The 10,678-nt window shown below is 40.4% G+C and overlaps 1 protein-coding gene across 1 annotated transcript in view; it reads left to right on the top strand.

Annotated features, from left to right (window-relative positions):
* The first annotated feature begins 1,008 nt into the window (after window positions 1–1,008).
* The window catches only part of LOC126334711 (cubilin-like), a 450,438-nt gene continuing 440,768 nt past the window's right edge, over window positions 1,009–10,678 (top strand). The window contains exon 1 of the mRNA XM_049997222.1: window positions 1,009–1,110. The gene's annotated coding sequence lies outside the window, so the exon portion shown is untranslated. The remainder of the gene's footprint in view (window positions 1,111–10,678) is intronic.

Here is a 10,678-nt window from a genome sequence, read left to right as displayed (position 1 = left end):
AAAATTACAGGATACCTCCTAACATCGTATCTGACCACCTTTTGCCCAGCGTATTGCAGCAATTAGATGTGGCATGAAATCCACAAGAAATTGGAAGTCCGGTTCAGAAATACTGAGCCTTGCTTCCTCTATAGCCGTCCATAATTGTGAAATGTTCCCGGTGCAGCATTTTGCGCACGAACTCACCTCTCGAATATGTCCTATGTCGAGTGGCAAAATCATTCGCTATAACTGTCGAGTCGGTCGCCTGCTGTCATTGCCCATTAACGCCAAATTTCACCGCACTATCCTAACGGATACTGCGATTATTTCAAGCAATGTTACTTGTCTGTTAGTGCTGACAATTCTACGCAAGCGGCACTGCTGTCGGTCACTGCGTTGTTCTTTGGGGAGGTAATGCCTGAAATTTGGTATTCTCTGCGCGCCCATGACGTTGTGGATCTCTGAATACTGAAATACCTAACTTCTCCGAAATGGAATGTACCATGCGTCTAGCTCCAACTACAATCCTGCTTTCAAAGTCTGTTAGTTCCCGTCTTGGGGCCATAACCACGTCGGACATTTTTCATTTAAGTCACCTGTGAATAAATGATGGTTCCGCCAGTGCACTGTCCTTATCTTGTGTACGCTATACTACTGCCATCTGTATATGTGCATATCGCTATCCCATGACTTTTGTGGCCTGAGTGTAAGGTAATAGGGGGATGTGTTCGTGATGATACAGTAGCTATGTAGAGATAGCTTGCATACGACAACTGTATCAGAGCACTTCGATCTTGAGAGCACAGCTCCCACATCAACAATGACCACTCAACATAATATCGTTGCAGTGATGCTGTACTACAATCTCTGGCAGCTTCTGTCCACCTGAGGCGCAACCCCGCCGGCCTTTTATTTTCTATATTGGGAGCCCAGAGGCCGGTCAAGGGCAGGCGCCGCCGCGCGTGCGCAGTGAGCCGTCGCTCGACTGACGTCTGCCCCGCCCACGCCGTGCGGCGGGGTCCGGAGTCAGTGACGGGCGGGTTGCGGATGCTCGCACGTGTCTGGGCCAGCGCCACGTGACGTCGCCATACCAGCAAGCCAAGCCGCGTGTCTGCCCGCAGCTAACAGGTGGTTGTCCAGCGTTCGCCTGCAACCCGCTACCTTTCCATGCACGCAGCTCATCACCTCCGTAAATAAGGGCATGCCGTGTTTACAGTACACAAAACTTTAATATATCTTACTGAATGGGAATAGCACTGGAAGAACATACATTGACCATATATACATTCCTAACCCCGAACAAAGTGATGCTGGGTTTTCCTCTTTGATTGTAAATAAGTTTTAGAACGAATAGCCTTATCAACGAAATACAACGAAAAAACATAACTAAGTTTTCAACAGCGTCAGTTACACATTCCCGCATTTCAATGGACGCAAAACCTTTATTAAAAGATGCATGGGCCTACCAGCGATTAATTAATAGAAAAATGGTGCTGATGTGTTGCTCTAAAAATTCAATACTGATATGTTCTGTGCTTGGTATAATTAAAAATATCTTTAAAAATGCGATAAGTTTAAAATTGTTACAGATTAATTCTTACAATACAGTGCAACTACAATTCGTCAGCAACACAGCCAGACACATTTAATAATACTGTTTATTAAGAAAAAATAGCAACGAACCGGCAGTTTCTCCATTAGACAATTGTTTACGGGTAAAATTACGTTTTGCCTGCCTTACACATTCGATGTCCGCTGATTTTCATTGCTGCGAAAATTCCGTGGGGCAGTGGTGCCCACAGATTGATTTAGTGTAAACGGCAAAAAATTAATTAAAACAAAATAAATAACTCTCTAGCAAGAAAACTCAATCACTTTTCTGTTCCTTACATCCAAAATCCTTCTTTATATTGCACTATTCACTGTTTTCGAGTAAGGAGGTATATACATTTAAAAATATTTCGGCTCTTCATTTTAGTTCCTTGTTGAGTCCACTTAGAGTAAGGTATTTATTTTCTTGCGCCTTCTCTTGCTATAGGGCACCACCAAAGCGAGCAGATTTCACCATGATGAAAATCAGCTGCCACTATTAATACATCATAAACTCTATATAATTTTAAACGTGAACAATTGCCTGACGATGAACATGTCGTTCGAAAACGGAAATGGATCAGTTCCATCTTAATAAATAGCATTATTAACAGTGGATGGAATTTAACTTTATTGTAAGGATTAACTTTTATTTTCATATTGACTCAGTCTTTTTAAATCAATATTCATAAAAATCACAATAGCTATTACGTTCTTTGTGTCTTTCCTCAACTGAAACATAAATGAAAACACTGAAACACCCTTTTTCATTATTGGTTATTCACCTGCATGCAGAGTATAATTGATGCATAATGAGTTGTAGTTATGGTACAAGCAATAATAGGAGAACGTCAGCCACAAATCATTCATAAATATTTTTGGCGAAGTGTATAGACCTTTTCCGCGAAAAACCATATGCCTTACACAGTTCACTTGTTGGCGTACCAATGGATTTCCATCTCTTCTCTGTGTACCTTAGAGTCGATTGGAAAAAAAGAACTAATATTTTAATGTGATCGGCGTGTCAGTGTTTGATCATAATCAGTTTCTGAGGTCTAGTCACTTTGTATGCACTCCTTCCTGACTGTTTTGGAGGATTTGTGCCATCTTACGTTACTTTCATAGTTATCCGATCTCTTCCCTGCAGATGCAAAACGCACATGGATCTGCGAAATGGAAAGGCACCGGGGGATCATGATTTCACACGTATTGTGCTTTGGGCGGACGTGGAAGCGGGTTTCCGTCAGATTTAGCGAAGTATCGTGAGAAATAAAAGTCTGCTTAATTATCGATGAAATTCGTCGTACGACTACCGTAGTTTTTTACGTGTCAGTTTATGCAACTTGTTGTTTACGAGCGTGTCTTTTTTTGCACTCCGTTTAACCACTTTCCATCACTTCATTTTCGTGAAGAATTCGCTCCACAACACATAACAGGCTTCTTTCACTCTAAGATTTTAATGGTCTTTTGTGAAGGGTATCTGATATTTACTTCGCTTTTAGAAATGTCAAATCTTTCAACGTCTTCTTCCACGCTCCATAAACAGTTGAAACAAGAAAACAAGAAATCAATGGATGTAGTTCTTCAATTGCCTATGGAAATCCGTTGTTAACTCCCGATAGCATGGGCTCATAGTAATGTCCATAAATGTACCTACATTACATGAAACATAGGGAAGAAGTAGACTAAAGTACATTCGGAATGTTTACAACGTGGCACACTCCACGTCATCCCCTCTCCATCTTTTGATAAAGTAAATGTATTAATCTACTTGCAAGAATCCGTTGAGATGAGACTGCTGCTAGGATCTCGCTTGAGGTGCTGAACTGAAGAAACGGAAAGGTCAAATTATCATTTGTCGTTGTAGACTAATGACTACACGATATATTTTTTCTTTGCTGTGATGTTAACGGCAGTATACATTTTACGGAGCCCTATTCTATTACCTTTTTCCGAGTCAACTGAGCGTGATTGTTTTCTAAAATAAGTAAGCTACTACCACACAGTTTTGTGAGATGTAAGGTGTCATTAGAAACGACCCACATCCATGAGAAACTGAATTTTTGTGCTAAAAATTCTCTTAACGGTAAAATTTTTATGTGACGAGGACTTTAATGTAGGCTACAACTTAAAATGTTGCAACAAGTAATAAGATTCGTTAGATAAAAATACCATCCTCACGAGCGTTGATCTAGGTTGGTTTGTGCAAAAGGTTTGTTTTACTTTGCTTTCGCACATCAAATGAGACCTTGCAATAGTTACTGATGAAGTATTGCTTAGTATTTACTTCACACAGAAGTGCATGATTTTACCATTATACTCCATCGCACATAACTCCATGAAATTTTTGTGAATTGGCGCGCTTCGGTCGGCGTCCAAACGACTACGGGGTTGGGGTTCAGAATCTGCCAAACATAACAACATGTATAATCAGTAACCATGTCTACTTTTACCTGAAAATTAACTGAAGTATGAAATTTCAGTACACTATCAATATCTCATCTGGATTGACATTATTTCTGCGTTAAACTAATTCCGATAGGAAGTTGCCACAGAAGCAACATCACTGAGAAGATCTTGCAACACTGAACAACGATCTGTGATATTTGTTCTGTCACTAAGTTTTTCCCTAAAGTTTAATATCCTTTCTATATCGAAACACTAGCGGCAGACCAGGAGATACTTCACAACCAGTACATTCAAGGTGAGGCTCGTATAACACTTACGTGGAACAGACGAAAATTGTACATACCTCCACGCTGGTTGAACTTCCATTCGTACAACATAACGTGTGGCGTTATTATTATCACGATGTCAACGTTTTATTCACACTCGGAGCGTTATGTACTATATTTTCGTCCTATTTTCAATTTTCCAAAATTGATGCTGCTTTCAATCGATGGAACAGCTGTCAATCATAAATCCCTAAATCCCAGTGGAGAAATAATTCTATATTTTCTTTATAGTGATTGAATTTTTATGCAAAGGATGACTTAGTAGATAGAATGTTACAAAAGGGTACGGCCAAACTTCCAGGAAACATTCCTTACACACAAATAAAGAAAATATGTTATGTGGACATGTGTCAGGAAACGTTTAATTTCCGTGTTAGAGCTCATTTTAGTTTCGTCCACCTACGCTCAATGGAGCACGTTATCATGATTTAATACGGGATACTCTACCTGTGCTGCTAGAACATGTGCCTTTACAAGTACGACACAACTTGTGGTTCATCCACGATGGAGCTCTTGCACATTTCAGTCGAAGTGTTCGTACGCTTCTTAACAACAGATTCGGTGACCGATGGATTGGTAGAGGCGGACCAATTCCATGGCCTCCACGCTCTCCTGACCTCGACCCTCTTGACTTTCATTTATGGTGGCATTTGAAAGCTCTTGTCTACGCAACCACGGTACCAAATGTAGAGACTCTTAGTGCTCGTGTGGAAGGCTGCGATACAATACGCCATTCTCCAGGGCTGCATCAGCGCATCAGGGATTCCATACGACGGATGGTGGATGCATGTATCCTCGCCAACGGAGGACATTTTGAACATTTCCTGTAACAAAATGTTTGAAGTCACGCTGGTACGTTCTGTTGCTGTGTGTTTCCATCCCATGATTAATGTGATTTGAAGTAATAAAATGAGCTCTAACATGAAAAGTAAGCGTTTCCGGACACATGTCCACATAACATATTTTCTTTCTTTGTGTGTGAGGAATGTTTCCTGTAAATTTGGCCGTACCTTTTTGTAATGACAAGGGGTTCTATTAGAACGAAAAAGCAACAAAGTATTGCTAGACGCGTTAAAGATAGCTTGCGATCGTCGTCTGGTGATGATCGTGTCCACAGCCACCACTTTCGTCATGCTTGGCCTCCCAGGTCCCCAGACCGTGTGGTTACTGGCTTTGGTGTTACCTGAAGTCGCAAGTTTTTCGTGATCGACCGCCATCTCTAGGGATGCTGAAAGACAACATCCGACGCCAATGCCTCAACATAACTCCGGACATGATTTACAGTGCTGTTCACAACATTATTCCTCGGCGACTGCTATTGTTGAGGAATGATGGTGGACATATTGAGCATTTTCTGTAAAGAAGATCATCTTTGCTCTGTCTTACTTTGTTATGCTAATTATTTCCATTCTGATCAGATGAAGCGTCATCTGTCGGACATAATTGAACTTCTATGTTTTTTGGCTCTATTAAAACCCCATGTCATTCCAAGCACATGTGTCAATTTTTACCTCTCTATGTATACTAGTGCGTGATCTATTCAGTTTTCATATTTATACTGACTTTTTTATCACCTGCTAATATATATATATATATATATATATATATATATATATATATATAGGTTGAGTCACCTAACATTGTCGCTGAATATATTTCGTAAACCACATCAAACACTGACAAATCGATCGAACGTGAGGAGAGGACCTAGTGTAATTGGTTACTACGAACCATAAAAAAATGCACGGAAGTACTTTCTTTAACACAAACCTACGTTTTTTAAAGGGAAACCCATTAGTTTTGTTAGCACATCTGAACATATAAACAAATACGTAATCAGTGCCGTTTGTTGCTTTGTAAAATGTTAATTACATCCGGAGATATTGTAACCTAAAGTTGACGCCTGAGTACCACTCCTCCGCTGTTCGATCGTGTGTATCGGAGAGCACCGAATTACGCAGGGATCCAAAGGGAAAGGTGATGGACCTTAGGTACAGAAGAGACTGGAACAGCACATCACGTCCGCATGCTAACACCTTTTTATTGGTCTTTTTCACTGACGCCCATGTACATTACCATGAGGGGTGAGGTACACGTACACAGGTGGAGTCCGTTTTCAATTACGGAGTGGAATAGAAGTGTGTCTCGACATGTCAGGCCAATAGATGTTCAATGTGATGGCCATCATTTGCTGCACACAATTGCAATCTCTGGCGTAATGAATGTCGTAAACGCCGCAGTACATCTGGTGTAATGTCACCGCAGGCTGCCACAATACGTTGTTTCATTTCCTCTGGGGTTGTAGGCACATCACGGTACACATTCTCCTTTAACGTACCCCACAGAAAGAATTTCAGAGGTCTAAGATCAGGAGAACGGGCTGGCCAATTTATGCGTCCTCCACGTCCTATGAAACGCCCGACAAACATCCTGTCAAGGGTCAGCCCAGTTTTAATTGCGGAATGTGCAGCTGCACCATCATGCTGATACCACATACGTCAACGCGTTTCCAATGGGACATTTTCGAGCAACGTTGGCAGATAATTCTGTAGAAACGCGATGTATGTTGCAGCTGTTTGGGCCCCTGCAATGAAGTGAGGACAAAGTTTCTAGCGGCAACAGTAGGTTACAATATCTTCGGATGTAATTAACATTTTACAATGCAACAAACGGCACTGATTACGTATTTGTTTATATGTTCAAATGTGCTAACAAAACTAACGTGGTTTCACGTAAAAATGTAGATTTGTGTTAAGAAACATACTTCCGTGCATTTTTTATGGTTTGTATTAGACAATTACACTAGCCCCTCTCCTCACGTTCGGTCTGTGGAATCGGTTCGTCAGTATTTCATGTGGTTTACGAAATATATCCAGCGGTAACGTTAGGTGACATTTTGTTATGACAATGAAGACTTCCATATATATGACTAACCTACCACCTGAAATACTCTCTCAATCATACCTGTTTGCTGAAAACTCATTAAACAGTTCCGCAGCGCAGTAAACAGGATAGAAGATGCGATGATGGAAGACCTGCCAGAATTCAGGTGCTGGTCGAAAAGAAAAGAATCTGCAGCCGAATGCAAAAAAAATAATCGTTTATTAACAGCACGTGGATGGAGAAAGTCACCTGAAAAACCACATTTGTATAAACAACAATTTTTTTTAACGAAGTGCTTTTATATGTTCATCCTCTGTATAAAATTTAATCACTATACAGCTAAAAGAAGAAACTTTTCTGCGATTATTTCTCCAGTGGTATTTGTGATTGACAGCTGTTCTATGTGAGACTCTCTGGATCAAACAAAATGAAGTACTGAGTAAGTGGATAAACTGAGAAAAATTAGGATGTTGTTGGAAACTAGAAAATTTGAAAAGGAAACTGATAGAATGCAGAAAAATAGTATTAAATAGTAACGTGTTAGGCCTGGAAAAGAACAATTGTCAGAAAAAATCTGTTTGTTTTCCATTCTCCAGAAATAAAACTTGACAAATAGAATTTCACAAAAAATAAATCTCAGCTTTTAGTAAGAGAGCAATATTTCACAAGCAATAATGGTCTTCGAATAATTAATTGAATGACTAAATATCTACACATGTTAGCTTAATGTTACGTAGAAATTAAATTTCAGAACATAGAATTTCCTTTTTTTTTTAAAAAAAAAGGCGAATCTCAACATTTAACAACAGAATGCTATTTAATAAGCTATGGAGAATCGAAATAATTAGATAACTTTTACCTCACCACAATGTTGGGTTATTGATATAACAACTCCACTGGAGAGTTTGAGTAGCAGTAACCGTTAGTCTGATTGACAGATGATTCACAAATATAACAGAGAGGCAAACACCAATTTAACACAATCAGTAGGGCTACGGAAGTAACAGGGGAGATGTTATAAAGGATCATCTAGCGGAGTTGGTAAATTATAACATTTAAGGCTTTCCTCAACAGTTAGCAGTCGACAAAGAGGGAGATCCACACATATGTAAAACATTAACCGATAATGATTAAAAAGGTAACATTGAGTGTCTGTTTTCCAGCGATCTCCAAAGCAAGTTTAGCGTACGGCTCTCAACGAATCATTATTCTTCTGTGAACGTTCTGCGGCAAACTTAGTGCGCTTAGGCTCACTTGATTTTCAAGGCGCTCCATTACTTTAACCACTAGACGTGGAATGCAAGAATGCAGCAAAAGTAGAAAGGCACCAAACCAAATGTGCTCGGTCGATCACAATACAGTCAGGTGACGATGTACCGTGCCTAACACATCACCGGTGACAAAGCTCCATGTGACTCGGCAAGATCGAATTATCCACTGTATGTCGGCATTGCGCCCCCCTCTCCCCCGCCGACGCCCCAAGGATGACGAAAACAGACAAGCTCTCACCAGTTAAGAAAGTTATACTCTCGTATGCTACTGATCATGCGCACTGAAACGGCTCAGAAACATTTAAATGTATTGTGGGAACGTGAAATTAAACACAAAATGGAAACAGCAGCAAGCAGGGACTGAAGTGCAACACGGTAGTACTAGTATGATAAGTTCTGATTATCACTGTGAGGCTGGTGATGAAGGAAAATTGAAAGTGGAGCGTTTGTTACCACTTCCTAGCGAACAAACGGAGTTTAAATGTTGCTGCTACTTATAAATAATTGGTATGTGCAATATTTTATTAGTGAAATCAAATTCCGTGTTCTGACACAATTATTGCTAGATGTGTTCTACAAAAGTTGTCTATAAACCTCTTACAGCATCGTCAACTTCATATTTATTGGTATTTCGTCGGCAGAAGTCACGAGGGGTTAAATACGGACACATAATAGTAACAAAAGCTTTTCTGAAGAAATATATTAACATCTAACAAAATTGATGTTGGAAATCTTTCTTGAGAGAACTTGGAGTGTGTTCTTAACGGAAGTGAGACGTGGGCAATAAACAAGTTACTCTTGAAAATTAAGGTTTCTCCAAAAGTAAAAAATACTGCAAAGCACAACCTGGAATCAAATATTCTATTGAAATTAATAATGTTGCAATAGATTATGTCAGTGCTATATTTAATCATCTATCAGTCACATTATTACTCTACCACGGATCAACAGTTAGTAAATAAAATCGAATTAAGCAGATATACACTGACAAAAGAAATTGCAACACTGAACAATACTACAAGTGTCATAATGAAATTTCTGGAACACTTTTGTCTAGGTAACAGATTCAGTGATTAACATTGTAGGATCACAGATTAAGGCAAGCATCACATAAGCCATTGCAAATGTGAAACGCTGGTACAACAATAACCAATATAACCGCTTATATATTGACTGCCAGCAATCAAACGTGCATGCATTGTCTTGTACTGGCCTCAGATGTCAATTTGTGGGATCGAATTCCTTGCCTGTTGTACTCGGTCGGTCAGTACAGGGGAGGTTAAAGCTGGTTGTGGATAACCCGTGGTCTAGACCCGTGGTCTAGGGGTCAGCCGGCACGGTAGCTCAGCGTGTTCGGTCAGAGGGTTAGCTGACCTCTGTAATAAAAAAAACTGAGTGAATGGATCAATAACGAACTTCAATGGGCGTCAGGTGACGTCCGCCCCGAACAGTTCAAACGAACAATAACGAACAAAATGAGATTAAAAAAAAGGGGGTAGCGTCTTTGATTCATAATGAAAACGTCTTCGGTCCCGGGTTCGATCCCCGCCACTGCTTAATTTTTGATAAATAATCAGCATTGGCGGCCGAAGACTTCCGGCATATGAAGTCAGCCTCATTCTGCCAACGGCCTTGTCAAAGAGGGCGGAGGAGCGGATAGAGTTTCATGGCACTCTATTGTCTTAGGGGTGGGAAATTGCCCCTAAAGGCAGAAGAATCAGCAATGATCAACGACATGAGGATGCAGAAGGCAATGGAAACCACTGCATTAAAGACACGTAACGTGTATCCACAGGACATGTGGCCTATAGTTGAAGAAGTGTCATGATGATCTCTCCATTGGCAAATGATGCCGGAATAGTCCCCCATTCGGATCTCCGGGAGGGGACTGCCAAGGGGGAGGTTACCATGAGAAAAAGATTGAATAATCAACGAAAGGAATGTTCTACGAGACGGGGCGTGGAATGTCACAAGCTTGAACGTGGTAGGGAAACTAGAAAATCTGAAAAGGGAAATGCAATGGCTCAATCTAGATATAGTAGGGGTCAGTGAAGTGAAGTGGAAAGAGGACAAGGATTTCTGGTCAGATGAGTATCGGGTAATATCAACAGCAGCAGAAAGTGGTATAACAGGTGTAGGATTCGTTATGAATAGGAAGGTAGGGCAGAGGGTGTGTTACTGTGAACAGTTCTGTGACCGGGTTGTTCTAATCACAAT

The sequence above is a fragment of the Schistocerca gregaria genome, chromosome 2 (genome assembly GCF_023897955.1).
Source record: "Schistocerca gregaria isolate iqSchGreg1 chromosome 2, iqSchGreg1.2, whole genome shotgun sequence".
NCBI lineage: Eukaryota > Metazoa > Arthropoda > Insecta > Orthoptera > Acrididae > Schistocerca > Schistocerca gregaria.
Note: the sequence above shows the minus strand (reverse complement) of the source record. Positions and strands in the feature narration are given on the sequence as shown.